The following is a 14,374-nucleotide window of genomic DNA, read 5'->3' as shown; positions in this document are numbered from 1 at the left end:
TTAAGTTGTTATAAAATTAAAAGTCCTTCTTAGGAATGTTAAATGTGATAGATAATTGCTGGAAGGAAAGGGTATACGGTCATCTATAGTGTGTTGGATAAATCTGATTCCTTTTTGAATCCATGTTTTGCGGTTGAGGATCTTATTATTAATTACTATGTTCTTATTATGCCATAATAGTGGGGAAAGATGCTTACTTGGAGTTATAGTGTGAGGAAAAAGAAAGGTTTGTAGAGCTGAGATTGAAGCTTTAATAGGGTCTAAAATCTTTTTAGACGAATGTTTAAAAATGTATATATAGTCCGTGATGTCGTGTGGTAGAACTACTTGTTTTTCTAATGTACACCAGGTCGGGATATCAGCGGATATAGGATCCATGAACCATTGACGAGATTGTTTTATAAGAAATGCATAGTGATATGACTTAAAGTCAGGGAATCTAACTCCCCCCATATCATAGGGGGCTTTCAGTTTCGTCAGAGCAATTCTTTTACTTTTTCCTTTTCCCCAAAGAAAATTAAGTAGTATAGAGTAAATGGATTTGAAAAAGGAAAGGGATAATGGGACGGAGAGAAGTTGCAAATAGTATAGTATTATGGGAGTAAGCATCATCTTGATAGTATCTAAGCGCCCCCACCAGGAGAGGTATAGTGGAGACCATTTGGATGTTAGATCCTTGAGGGTGCCCAGTAGTGTTTCAATATTGAGTTTGATCGTATTAGGGATAGTTGGGGCAAAACGAAGACCTAAATATTTGGCAGAGCTACTGCACCATTTGAGGCCAAAAGTGACAATATCATGTTTAGGCCAGTATGGATTTAGGGGCATAATTTCCGATTTCTGCATATTTAATTTATATCCTGAGACCTGACCAAATTGCGATAAAACACTCAAGAGGTTGGGAATGTGAAGTTTGGGGTTTTTAATTAATATAAGAATATCATCCGCATATACAGCTAATTTATTTATTGAACCACCGACTTGAATTCCCGGGATGTTTTTGTTAGATCTTATTAATTCTAGAAGTGGTTCAAGAGAGAGGATATATAGTGAGAAGGGGCAACCTTGACGCGTTCCTCTTAGTAAGGGAAAAGAGGAGAAAGTTTGACCATTTAAGTAAATAGCAGATTTGGGGGCAGAATAAAGAAGTTTGACCAGTGAAATAAATTCTTCACCACACCCATGCCAGCGTAGAGTTTGAAACATAAAATTCCAGTCAACACGATCGAAAGCTTTTTCCGCATCTAATGCAATGGCCGCATAGCCTTGAGTGTCTTTTTTGTCATTGGCTGCAAGGTTGATGGCGTTTAGTAGGAGTCTTGCATTAGAGGATATATTATGTCCTTTTGCATAACCTGTTTGATCTGGTTTAACTAGACTTGGGAGTGAGGATTCTATTGGCAAGTATTTTGGCAAACATTTTGCTTTCAATATTGATAAGGGAAATGGGTCGATAGTTGCTAGGAAGAGTAGGGTCCTTGTCAGGTTTTGGAAAAATGATAAGCAAAGCTTCAGAAAAGGATCCGGAGGAACATTTTTGTGAAATGAAATATGAAAAAAGTTTTTTTGAGCTTAGGTGTTAAGAATTGAGAAAATGTGTTGTAGAATTCTGTGGATAGTCCATCAGGGCCGGGTGCTTTACCTTTTCCGAGGCCATGGATGGCTTTGGTAATCTCGATAGAGGTGATGTCCTTTTCTAGATGAGATAGATCAATTTCAGGGTAGGTGGTTCTACTGATGTTGTTCAAAAAGGAATCAATGTTTTTTCTGGGAATAGCACATTCTGGAGTATATAGATCCGTATAAAATGTTCTAAAGCATTCCAATATTTCATCAGACCTATGATGCATCTTGCACAATTTATCTTGAATGTGAGAGACTTGAACTTTTTCTTTTTTGGTTTTTAAATAAGAAGCTAGCATTTGACCTGCTTTATTAGAAGTTTGATAGATCTTCGTTTTATATTTAAGAATGGTACCTGCAGCTAACTCAGTGATTTCTTTATTGATTTCAAAGCGTATCTTAATGACTTGTCGTAGATTATCTGAGTTAGTGTCAGTATAATAGTGTTGTTCTGCAATAGTGAGTTTAGAATAAAGATCATCAAGATATTTTTTCCTGATTTTTTTATTCTTGCCTGATAGGGCCATTATGTGACCACGAAGGGCCGCTTTGAATGCATCCCAATTATTGACAGTGGAGGTATCTTGATCTTGGTTTTCGTTAAAGTACTGTTGAATGAAAGTATTGATGGATTGAATAGATTTAGGATCATTTAAAAGAAAACTGTTAAGTTTCCATCTGGGAGAACCTTTGTTCATATCTGTAAGGGAGAAGGAAGTGATGACTGGAGCGTGGTCAGAAATAATGATATTGGCTATCTTGGAGTGTATAATGGACCCAGATAGAGTCTTTGTAGCAAAAATATAATCAATACGTGATAATGGAAGGTATAATCCAAATGTGAAGGATGAGAAATCCTCAACAAATCAATTAGTCCTGTTTCTCCTAGACATTTTATAAAGGATTTGTGAGTTTTGTTGGGTTTAAATATGCAGCTGGATTTTCGATCCAAAAAAGGGTCAAGAACCTGATATGACATCGCCACACATTATCAAGTTGGTGAAGTCATTTTTCAAAATCATTTGTTTGATATTATTCCAAAAGGAGGGATCTGGTAGTGTAGGTCCGTAAATATTGAGAATTGATACTTGTGTCGTGTCAATTTGCAGTTTTACCCAAACCAATCTGCCATTTGTATCTGCATCTTGGGCAAGGATTTTGTAGGGTTGTTTTTTTACTAATAAGTATAGCAACACCATTTTTCTTGGATAAAGCTGGGCTAGCAACAACCTCCTTCACCCAAAGAGACTTGAGTTTCATTGTTTCTTTGAAGGATAAGTGTGTCTCTTGTAGACAAGCTACTGTTGGTTTAAATGTATTCAACATCTTTTCATTGGATTCTTGCAACCCTTGATATTCCATGTTATGCATTTAAAGATCATTTAGCTGGAGGAGATTTGATATTCATACACCCTATAGCTATCGTACAGAAATAAGCATATACCATTGTCATTCAATTGAAATCATGTTTACACCAATATTTGTACAGAAGGAAGGAACATTGGGGGTCAGGGAGGGGAGAGAGGGGTTTGATCACACCTTGACGGGTAGTATACCATGACGAATGAATAATTTTAGAGATCAAACAGGACATGGTAAAAGGAGTTAAAGGGAGATATATATAGGGGATAGGAAACGCCTACCGGGTCGCTAACTAGGAAAAGGCGACTACCTGTGGAAGATGGACCCAAAAGAGCGCCCACCCCACATAGTAAATATCAAAGTAAAATCATAGCATTAGGTAATTAGATATTTAGGAGTATAAAAGTCAAGTGATGGAGATCCAGTTTCAAGTAGTAGATGAAGTTGAGGCCGCCACTGGAGAAGAGATGTCCATATTTTCATTTTTGATGGATTGTATGAAGAGCCTTAAGTCAACGGGATCATCAAAGACTGCAGAGCGTCCTTCGTATGTAACTTTAAAGGAGCAAGGATGGAATAAGCCATATCGGACATTAAGTTGTTTAAGACCAGGCCGGAATGCCAGAAAGACTTTTCTTCTTTGTGCTGTACTTCTAGCAACATCCTTTGAGATATATAACTCACTGCCATGCCAGATTAGAGATTTACGTTATTTAACTGTGGAGATGATAAGTTGCAGTTGAGAGTATTCCAAAAGGTAAAATATGAGCGTTCTTGGTGGCTGACGAGATGAGGAAGAGACAGAGGGTTGGCCAATCCTATGGGCTTGTTGTATATTAAAAGTTTCCAAAGGTAAATGTATGGCTGGAAAGAATTTTTGTAGGAAGACAATGGGGTCCGTGCCCTCAGCTCCTTCAGGAAGGCCAGAGATGCGTAGGTTATTGCGCCTACTTCGATTTTCCAAATCTTCATTATGATTTTGAAGTTCTTTAATGGATTTCTCCATTTGTGCTACCTTAGGCGATAGATCTTCAAGCGCGCCAATTCTTTTCTCTGCCTCTTCTACTCTGTTAACTCCCATCCACCTTTCATCTAGTTGCTGTAACTTAATATTTGTGGTTTCCATGAAGGGTTTAAGTGCCCGGATTTCAGCAAGAATGGTTTCAATAGCTGGGTCTGAGATTCCACTTGGAGGTGGTGAGTCCCTTTTGGGTCTTTTCAGAGTAGTTGAGGAGGTGGTAGATAGAGGTGCCATTTTTTTGGTTGGTTTTGCTGGTTGCCATATTTGTGCCGAAGTTGACAAATATAAATTGTTATGGCGTCTAATTCTTTGTAGAAGATCTTTATGCTGACTAGTAGTATATAATTATTACTTCCATATTATTCTTAGGCTTTACTCTGTGCTAGAGAGACCAAAACATGGAGAGACCCAGAATAATAAGGCATATACTACTGAAGATTAAGTTTGATATATTGTGTAGGGCTGTTGCCCAAAAATAGAGGTTTAAATCCGTGGGGCTGTAGAAGTACAGCTGTTGGATGATTGTAAACCAGTCAATTAATACAGTATTGGAAGGTTGCAGCAATGAAGCATGGCAGTGGTGTGAAATTTAAAAGCAGCGCTTAGTGTTTGCAGAAGGGAGACTTAATAGCTTGTTCAGTATTATGGTTTTAAAACTTGGTTTGCCTTTGAAATGTGGCTTAAAAGCCCGTTCACTGTTCTTGCAGACTCTTTTTTGAGGTGTAAGACTAAAATATGCTCTCTTATTAATCTGACTAATTCTCTCTTTTTTTTTTTAATATATCTTTTTGCTTCAGTATAAATTAGCATAATGTAAACAGTTCGCTTTTATAATTATTATTCCTTTCTGTTACCAGCGGGTGGCGCACTCGTGAAGAAGCGCTGTGCTTTAGGGCCCAGACCGGGGAGTCAGCTGATGTAACCCGCCGCGTCTCTCCTCACGTGAGGTGGATCGCGTTCCTGGATGCGTCCGATGCAGAAGTGGGAGAGTGGAGCCTGTCGCGTGTGACGCCGTTCCACACGCCGGCGCCACGAAAGAAGTCCAACAGGTGGAAGCGGAATGTCGGCAGAGCTCAAGAAGGAGAAAAAGGTAAGTTAATCGACGTTAAAGTTGACCTAATGCTATTATATATTAAATGTGAGGTGGAGCCGCTGTCTTAGGCTGCCATCTTGCCTCGGCGCCAAGCCACGCCCATTACACTGTTACTTAGCGGGCAAGCACAAGGAGCCCTTGGCAGCGGTAGGGACTGATATACTGCAATGATTCAACCAGAAAAGCTGTTTTGTATATACTTATATTTCACTCTGTATGTGGATAATTGATACTTGAATTAATATGTTTTAACCATCAGTGAAAATTACCAGGTTACTCACCGTAGTGACCACCTTACTCCTAGTCCATAGTCCCCTTTCCTCCATACTTATGGGACATCTCTCTGTCCTGTGGGACGGGACAGCAGCACTTTTGTAAAAAGCATCCAATTTTTTTTTCAAAAATGTGTCCCTCCTCTTTCCTGCGCGGGGCCCGGCCCGCGGCCGTAACCCCGCCCACCTTGGCTCCGCCCCGCGCATCGCCCATCAGTCCTTTTCTATCGCAGGGTCCAAGACCCATTAGCAATAGCAGAGGAACCTTATTAGAGGGGAGGGCGGGCGGGCGGATGGAGGAAAGGGGACTATGGACTAGGAGTAAGGTGGTCACTACGGTGAGTAACCTGGTAATACTCCTACGTCCCATCCCCTCTCCTCCATACTTATGGGAGATTCCCAAGCACTCCTTACAGGAACTATGGGTGGATGGAAATACCCCTTACTGAAACAGGTTCTTCAGCACAGCCTGGCCGAACCGAGCGTTGGCCCTAGAGCTCATATCGAGGCAGTAATGCTTACAGAAAGCAGATGGGGAGGCCCAGGTAGCCGCTCTAGCGATGGACTCCCAGGAAACATTTCTGAAAAGCAACCGCAGCTGCCTTGCCTCGCACCTGATGTGCATGGATAGCCTTGGGTGGTTTCAGCTTTTGGACGGTGAAAGATTCTGTGATACAGGCAGCAATCCATCTGGAAATGGATGCCTTAGACGCCGGCCTGCCCTGGGGTTTACCGAAGGTCACAAACAGTTGGGAAGAGCTCCGAAGCTCAGCAGTCCTGTCCAGGTAGAACTTAAGAGCTCTTCGGACATCCAGGCAGTGTAGAACCCTTTCCGCCTCCGAGGCAGGGTTCGGAAAAAAGACCGGAAGGGAAATTGACTTATTCAGATGGAATTCAGTCACTACCTTTGGTATGAGAGCTGGGTTCGTCCGAAGGACTACCTTGTCCTTGTGAAAGACCAAGAAAGGATGCTCCACCGACAATGCCTGGAGCTCACTCACTCTCCTCGCTGACTTAACGGCAACCAGAAAGGACACTTTCCAGGACACGTACTTGAGGTCAAGCGTAGCCATTGGCTCGAAAGGTTCATGGCACAGTGCCGTCAGGACTATGTTTAAGTCCCAGGGCGGGTGCAGACTACGAACCGGAGGGTAGATGCGTGTCAAACCAGCAAAATGTCTCTTCACCACCGGGTTAGCTAATGAATAAGAACACCGGTCTGTAGAAAGGTAGGTGGAAATCGCCGAGAGATAAGTCCTGCAGGACCAGGCATGAACCCCTGACTCTGCAAGGGAGGAGACAAAAGACAGCACCGTGTCAATCGTCGCCCCCCTCGGGTCCAATTCTTTCTTCAAACACCAATAACAGAACCCGAGCCATTTACTCTTGTATTGGGATCCGGTTGAGGGTTTCCTGGCTGCCTGGATAATGCGCATGTTATCCGCAGACAAACCCAAAGGCTCTAGAGCCGTGAACTCAGGCACCATGCCACCAAGTTGAGCGATTGTGGGGAAGGGTGCCACATCTGCTGTTCCCCTTGGTGAAGAAGATCGGGAGTTACTGGTAACCTGATTGGCGGACACACCGACAGGTGTTGAAGTTCTGAGAACGAAAACCTGGCCGGCCACCACGGAGCTATCAGGAGAAGAGAACAGTTGACAGAACTCTTCAACTTCCAAATTGCTCGATGAACCAGAGGAAGAGGTGGGAAGGCGTAAGCTCTCATGTTGTGCCATGGGATCTCGAGTGCATCCCCCAGAGAGGAGGCTCCCAGCCCCCCTCTGGAGGCGTACTGAGGAAGCTTCTTGTTTACCGCCGTGGCGAAGAGGTCCACCTCTAGTGTGCCCCAAAGCGAGAAAATCCATGAGAGGATCTCCGCCTTCAACTCCCACTCGTAGCTGACCACTGTCCGACGGCTGAGGGCATCCACGGTGACATTCAGCCAGCCCGGGATGTACACTGCAAGCAGCCAGACCCGATGAAGCACGGCCCACTCCCAAATCTGAATGGCCAGATCCACGAGAGGGGGAGACTTTGTTCCCCCTTGCTTGTTTATGTAATACATTGACACCGCATTGTCCGTTCTTATGCGGACCACCTTGTTGACAATGAGAGGTCTGAACGCCTTGAGCGCCAGAAAAATTTCCAGAAGCTCCAATTGATTTATGTGCAGGAGCTTGTCCTGAAGTACCCAGAAGTCCGAAACCTGAAGAAGATCTAACGTCGCACCCCACCCGAAAAGGGAGGAGTCTGTCGTGATCGTCACCATGGGGCTTGGGTCCTGGAACCCGACGCCCACTGACAGATTGCTGAGAGAGGACCACCAGTCCAGGTCCATTCTCATGGAATCCGGAATCATTATCCGTTTGGAATCCGGCTCCACAGCCTGACACCAGGAACTCTGAAGAGCCATCTGGGTCCACCTCATTTTGAGACGAGCAAGAGGAAGAGCCAGCACACACGAGGCCATGAGGCCCAGAAGCCTCTGGAACCACCAGGCCGACATGCTCTCCGACTGCGTAAACATCTGACACGTGGCCAACAGATCCGCCATTCTGTCCCCGGTCAGATACACACGGCAGTCTATCGTGTTCCAACGAAAACCCAGGAAAGTCAGGTCCTGTGAGACAGTCATGGAGGATTTTCGCCAGTTCACCGACAGCCCAAGATGGTTTAGGAGCTGAAGGAGAGACTGGAGGCTGCCCGCTGCTGCCAACGGGCAAGGGCTGCGTAGGAGCCAGTCGTCCAAATAGGGATACCCTGGAGACGAAGATGGGCCACGATCCCCGACATCATCTTCGTGAAGACACGCAGCACCGAACTGAGGCCAAAAGGAAGCACCCGAAACTGGAAGTGCTCCTCTCCCAGAGAGAATTGAGAGATTTGTGTGGGTTCCAAATCAGGATATGCATGTACGCATCCTGAAGATCCATCACGCTGAGCCAATCGCCCACCTGCAACGAGGAGCGAATTTGGCTGGGCGTAATCATCTTGAATTTCTCTTGGGGTATGGAAAGATTGAACTGGGAAAGGTCTAGGATGGTGCGCAGGCCAGCCTGGTTGGGTTTGGGCACCGTAAACAGCCGGGAGTAGAAGCCCTCCCCTCGCTCCCCAAGGGGAACGGGTTCCACAGCTCCGATGAACAGTGTGGAAAATCTAGTTTAAAAGACAGACAGACTAGTAAACGAACGCTATTGAGAGCCAGAGAGGGAAAAACTGAAGAAAATCTTCCGAGGATGCAAGTGCGTCCGGCCCCGATCGTGCGGAGAAAAGGACTGGTGGGTGATGCGCGTGGTGGAGCCAAGGATGGCGGGGTTATGGCCACGTGCCGGGCCCCGCGCAGGAAAGAGAGGAGGGAAACATGTTTGAAAAAAATGCGGATGCTTTTTACAAAAGTGCTCCGGTCCCGTCCCACAGGACGGAGAGATGTCCCATAAGTATGGAGGAAAGGAGACAGGACGTAGGAGTAATAAAGTTAAAAAACAAAAATACTCAAAAACAAATAAAAACAAGTGTCAGCAATGAGTGCATCCCACAGCCTTTTCACCCCATTCGGTGAAGGGTCACTCTATTGCATTTTAGGGAGAGGGGGGTGTCAGCCATGGGAAGAGGGAGCTGCGAGTGCTAGGGCGCAATGCTTGCCCACCACAAAAATGCTGCATTACAAAAACAAAAGTGAATGTCCCATTTGGGAAAACGGGAAACACTTGTGTATAGGCGCATTATAAATGCCATATCATACATCCCAATAAACACAGTGCCCACCACTAGCCCATCAGTGAATGTTAATTCCCTCTTGTTGAGTAAACAACTTGAAATCTATCACTATGTAAATAACAATGACGACCATTTACATACGATTTGGTATTCATAACGCGCCTTTACACAAGTGTTTCTAGGTGCCACAAGACAAAGAAGGGTAGACAGGGGATGACAAGACAACAATCTTACTCGGCCTTATGACAATCAAATCGTGCAAGTGCAACGAGAAAGGGCCGGGGAGAAGTGCAAGGATGGCAGAGGACTACACCGGGTGCCATCTGAGGGCCATCACGCCACCAGTCAGTACGAGCAGACAGCTAGATTAGCAGAGGAGGGGGAGAGCAAAGGAAGAAGAGAAGAGGAAGGTCTTGATCAACTTCCGAACTTCAGGTGATCCGGCTCAAGTTTGAGAGGGGCAGGGAGGCCATTCCAGAGGGAGGCAACTGCAGAGGAGAGAGATTTACCCCCCCACTCTCTGGAGAAGCATCTGACCCGCAGAGAGTTTGAGGTAGCTGAGTGGAGGTCTATAGAAGGAAAGTATTTGGGAAGAGAGTGTTGGATATAGGGAGGACAGCGGCCCCAGAAAGCTTTGTGGATGATGCACAGGGTCTAGTTAATCCTTGCGGCCACCGGGAGCCAGTGGAGAGATTTCAGAGCTGGAGAGATGCAGTCCCTGGGCTTGATGCCAATAAGTCTTGCAGTCCTGTTCTGGATTAGTTGAAGAGGGCGAGGAATAGAGTTAGGAACATTGAGAAAGAGGCAGTTGTCCAACCTGGAGAGAACCAGATGGAGACCGGGATTTTCTGGGGGAAGGCGACAAGGTAGGACATCTCTAAGGAGGTGCAGCTGGAAGTGGGCCTTCTTGGCAAGGTCTGTGATGTGGGGAGAGAAGGAGAGAGTGGAGTCGAAGAGGACGCCATGGTTGTTTGCCACAGGAGGGTGAGGGGAGGGGGCCCAAGGAGGGTGGCCAGAGGGAGAGATCAAGGGTGGGAGCAGGGGTCCCAGTGAGAAGGATCTCTGTCTTACTGGCGTTAAGGCAAAGGTTGTTAGAGGAACACCATCCCTAAATAGCAGATAGACAGCCAGGAATGAGCGAGGAGGGAGAGGAGGCTGAAGGTAGCCTGAAAGAGCTGTGTGTTATCCACTTGACACTGAAAGTTAATGGAGAAAGTAAAAATCAGGTGGGCAAGATAGACATTGAATAGCCAGGGTGAGAGGATAGAACCCTTGGGAACACCACGTGTGGAATGAGAGGGGGTGGAGGGAAAGGATCCAAGTTGGACCTGGGAAGGTCAGTCCAAGAGGAAGGAGGTCAGCCACACCAGAGCCTGGCCAATGATGCCAAGGTTAACACTAAGTTTATCAGGGTGGCGTGATTGACCGTGTCAAAAGGCAGAGGAAAGGTCAAGGAGGATGCGGACAGAGAGCCGGAGTCAAAGTTAGAAAGCAGATCTTCACAAGAGCAGTTTCCGTGCCTCTGGCCACTCTGATGGTCATGGAGATAACCAGACGATTCACAATTCAGTGTGGAGGTTTACCTGAGAGATGGACAGTTTCTCCGGGAAAGGAGTGATGGAAATGGGGTGATATTTGGCCAGGCAGGAAGCATCAGCAGACGGCTTCCAGGAAGGCGTGCACAAGGGAGTGGTTGAGAATAGAGGGGAAAGATCCAGTGGCAAAGGAATGATTGCAGAAATCAGCCAAGGCTGGAGCGAGGGAAAAAATGTTGTCGATCTTTCTGGAGGAGCAGGGGAGCACCTGTTTAGATGAAACTTTTAGACCAGACTAGTCTAGAAACATCAGGTGTTATAGGGGAGAAAAGAGGGAAAGATGGCCAAAGGGGGCCCAAGAGAGGTAGAGTAAGAGATGAGGAGAGGAGGATAGCGTGGACTGGATGTCCGGAGTTTTAGTGGTGAAATGAGAAGCCAGGGCCGTACAGAGTGCACAGGAAGGAACAGGAGAGTGAGAGACTGCAGTCCGATTGGCCAGCTCCTTGCAGATTTTATAAAGTTTGGTCATGCTGTTAGAGGCCGCAGAGACATGGGCTGGAATGGGGACCCTCTTCCTGGAGAAGATGTGGAGCAGGAGGCAGGCCAGTTTGCCAGAGCATGTGCCCGGAGCCCTCCCCTTCCGCACAGCAGCTGTGCGCTTGCGTTTCAGAGCCGCCAGGTCGGAGTCATACCAAGAATTGCACTTGGAGGCAGGCTTCAGATGGATCCTCATGACAGGCAATGATATAGAGAACATTGGAGAGAGAGATGAAGATTGGAGAGGGCTGTGTCAGAGTGGGAGTCAGCCGCAGGGGTAGGAGGAGGAGAGAAAGAAGAGGCAAAAGCGGCAACTGACACCCGCTTCATAGGTCGAATGACTGAAGGAAGGTGGCAGTGCTGGGCTAAGTTTTGCCAGGAGATAGATAGCTTCAGGTGAGAGGAAATCAGAAAATGCTCAGTCCAAGAGAGTGGAGTAGTGAGGGGGATGTCTGAAGAAAGCGGGAAAGGGAGAGACAAAAGGTTGCAGAAAGGCCCAGAGTGGTCAGAGGAGTCCAAGTGCATGTTGAAATCCCTGAGGAACAGAAGCTTAAGAGGCAAGGGAAGAGGAGGAGAGATCATCCCATTCAGAGAGGAAGAGGTCGATCTGGCCAGGTGGCCTGTAGAGAGGGACCAGGAGAGAGAGCCTGCAGACCTGGCATTCAAAGGAGGACTAAGCCTGGGTGGAAATGAAAGAAGCGGTGACCCACTCAGGAAAGATCAGGGCCACTCCACCACCGGGCCGATTGGTCCTGGGTTTGCAAGGGAGGAGAGTGTCAAAGCTTGCGACAGAGCTGGTCGTAAACCAAGTCTCAGTGAGAGCGACAACATCCAGATGAAAGTCTTCAAGAAGGGGGCAGATGTCAGAGGAGTGTTTGACAGCAGAGCGAGCGTTGAGAGTAGCTACATGACCAGGCTGCCTATTTTGAAAAACTTCAGGAGAGGGGTACAGGATAGGAGGTACACCCGCTGGAAGAGGGGCCCAAGAGAGCGCAGAGATAGAAAGATGTGGCAGACACAGCCCAGAGAGAAGAGCGTCAAATAGGAGGAACAGGAGCTAAGAGGATGTCGGTGAGAGTCAGTCTGGAGGAGGCACTGCATGGGCGTCAGCGATGCGAAGCCCTGCATTGGAACCCGGATGTCCTCCTTGAACTTCTTCCTTCCAGACTTTGTGAGATGGATAGGGTGGGTGATAGTAAAGCAGTTAGAGATGATGGGTGAGACTGAGAGCCCCATAGAGGGGTGTAGGTAGACAGGAAAGGCGAGTGAGAAGAGGAAGCACAGCACATAACTACGCCACACAGAACGCACCCGGTGGGGACACAGAGGGAGGCACAGGAAGGATTGGACTGAAAGGCACAAGCACTTAGACTCAGTCGGAGCGAGCATGCAGGAAAGTAGCACCACAAGAGAAGACGCGAAGAGGAAATTCAACACTCAGTCAAGTGATAAATGAGAGCGAGCATTCAAAAGCAAATGACAGCAATGAGACAGAAAGGTTGCACCGAATCTAAAAGATGACCATTCAGGGGGTCAAGGAAGAAATTAAAACTAGAGATAAGAAAAAAAAACATACGCTGCATAACACTAATAAGTGAATGATCAAGAGCAGCAGCTGAGGGAAAGTCCCAATGCAGCCAAGCAGCGAAGATTACGTTATACTACGTACAATGCCTTTATAATTGGCCAACACTTTTTGTTCGCAAAAAGGAGGATAACATAAAGGCGTACCATACCGCACCGATACATGCGAGCAAAGTGGCTTCTGTCGGCGAGCATTCAGACAGGGTGCAGCAGCACCGAATCCTAACAGTGCAAGTGGCAGGGGCAGCTGTGACTACTTAAGTTCCAGTGTCTGACACACTGTGCGAGTGCAGTGTGCACGAATGCTGACACGTTAAAATAAATAACACAAACACCAGCATTCTTATGAAGAGTGTTTATTCAAAGGTTTTCTGCAAGCACCCATATCCACTAGATCATCAAAGGCGATTTTACGATTCCTGTTCGATTGGTACCGTTCGGGCAAGTTTTGCGGTGTATGCGCCTCTCACAAACAATTTAGTCGTTAACAATATCAACAGTAAAATCCAAACAAACAGGTGAACACGCTTTCTTAGTCACCCAAACTGTTCATCATCAATTGGAAAAATATACCTACTCAGTACCCATACACTTGTTTGGCTTCATCTGTCAAGAAAGAACATGGTGTGGATCAAAGGAATGTAGTGGAGGTGGAAAACCTAGCTCACTTGCTCCCCGAGTGCTGTCACAAGCCAAGAATGCCCTTCACCATGGCATTGTGCACAGATGAGGGTTTTCCCTCAAAGAGTGTGTCACGGTGCAGGGTGGAGACTAGAGTGCCTCACTCCAAATATGCCTGCTTCCTCCTAGATTGTGGCCCCGCCTCTTCCGTGTATAGTCCAATCAAGTACTGACCGCAAGCTTGCCAACCTTATCATTGGCTCTCTCCTCCCACAACCCACCAGAGGCCGCGCGTACCCCGCTTCAGTCCGCGGGATGTGAGAAGAGATCTTCCCTATACATAGGGTGTGAAAACTCTTGGTTGTAGTCCAGACAAGCTTCCCCCTTCCTAGCGTCAAGTGATTGAAATTAATGGATATAACACGTTTAGTAAAACTAGAAAACGGTTTCTCACCTGGTCCCAGTGGCAGACGTGTCCCCTTTTGCGATCCCCTTCGCTGCCGCCTTTCTTTCCTCTTGGTGCCAGTGCCCCGCCCGCACCTGAAAAATTCAGTCCTCACTGGCTCTCGCCTGGGGATGAAGTGACCCAGGACAGGGTGACTGAGGGCAAAACGAAGTAGGGAGGCGCCAAACGCTAACACTGCGCATGCGGATAATCTAACTGTCCCCTCCGCGCGGAACTCCGGTTAGGCCCCTCCCACTCTCTGCAAGGAGAGGGACTCGCCCAAGGTGATAGCGACGTACAGTACGTATACGTGAGGATTCGGGAATGTGGAGCTGTGTCCCAGTGATTTGAGCCACCCGAGCACATAAATAAAAGGAAAACACGAGTCTTGCGCATGGCTCGAAGGGACATGCCTGCCTTTTAACAAATACATTTCCGCAAGTCTGTGTACCGTAGCCACAGGGTCTTTATACTTTTGCATTAGAACTCTGTGACTTGCGGAATGATCGTTTGAAACATCACTGGACATAGAAAGTGGACGTTGATTGTGAGGTGATCCTGGAC

At 46.8% G+C, this 14,374-nt stretch overlaps 1 protein-coding gene across 3 annotated transcripts in view; it reads right to left on the bottom strand.

The window, feature by feature from the left end:
* Window positions 1-13,994, bottom strand: part of OGDH (oxoglutarate dehydrogenase) — a 1,050,082-nt gene extending 1,036,088 nt beyond the window's left edge. The window contains exon 1 of one of the 3 annotated variants that reach the window (XM_069618964.1): window positions 13,820-13,994. The gene's annotated coding sequence lies outside the window, so the exon portion shown is untranslated. Of the gene's footprint in view, window positions 1-13,321; window positions 13,343-13,819 lie in introns of those variants that run through there. The other 2 variants (XM_069618966.1, XM_069618965.1) reach the window with 2 other exon arrangements.
* Window positions 13,995-14,374: the final 380 nt, after the last annotated feature.

The sequence above is a fragment of the Ambystoma mexicanum genome, chromosome 10 (assembly GCF_040938575.1).
Source record: "Ambystoma mexicanum isolate Mex_15411 chromosome 10, UKY_AmexF1_1, whole genome shotgun sequence".
Taxonomy (NCBI): Eukaryota; Metazoa; Chordata; class Amphibia; order Caudata; family Ambystomatidae; genus Ambystoma; species Ambystoma mexicanum.
This window is presented reverse-complemented; position numbering and strand designations above follow the sequence as displayed.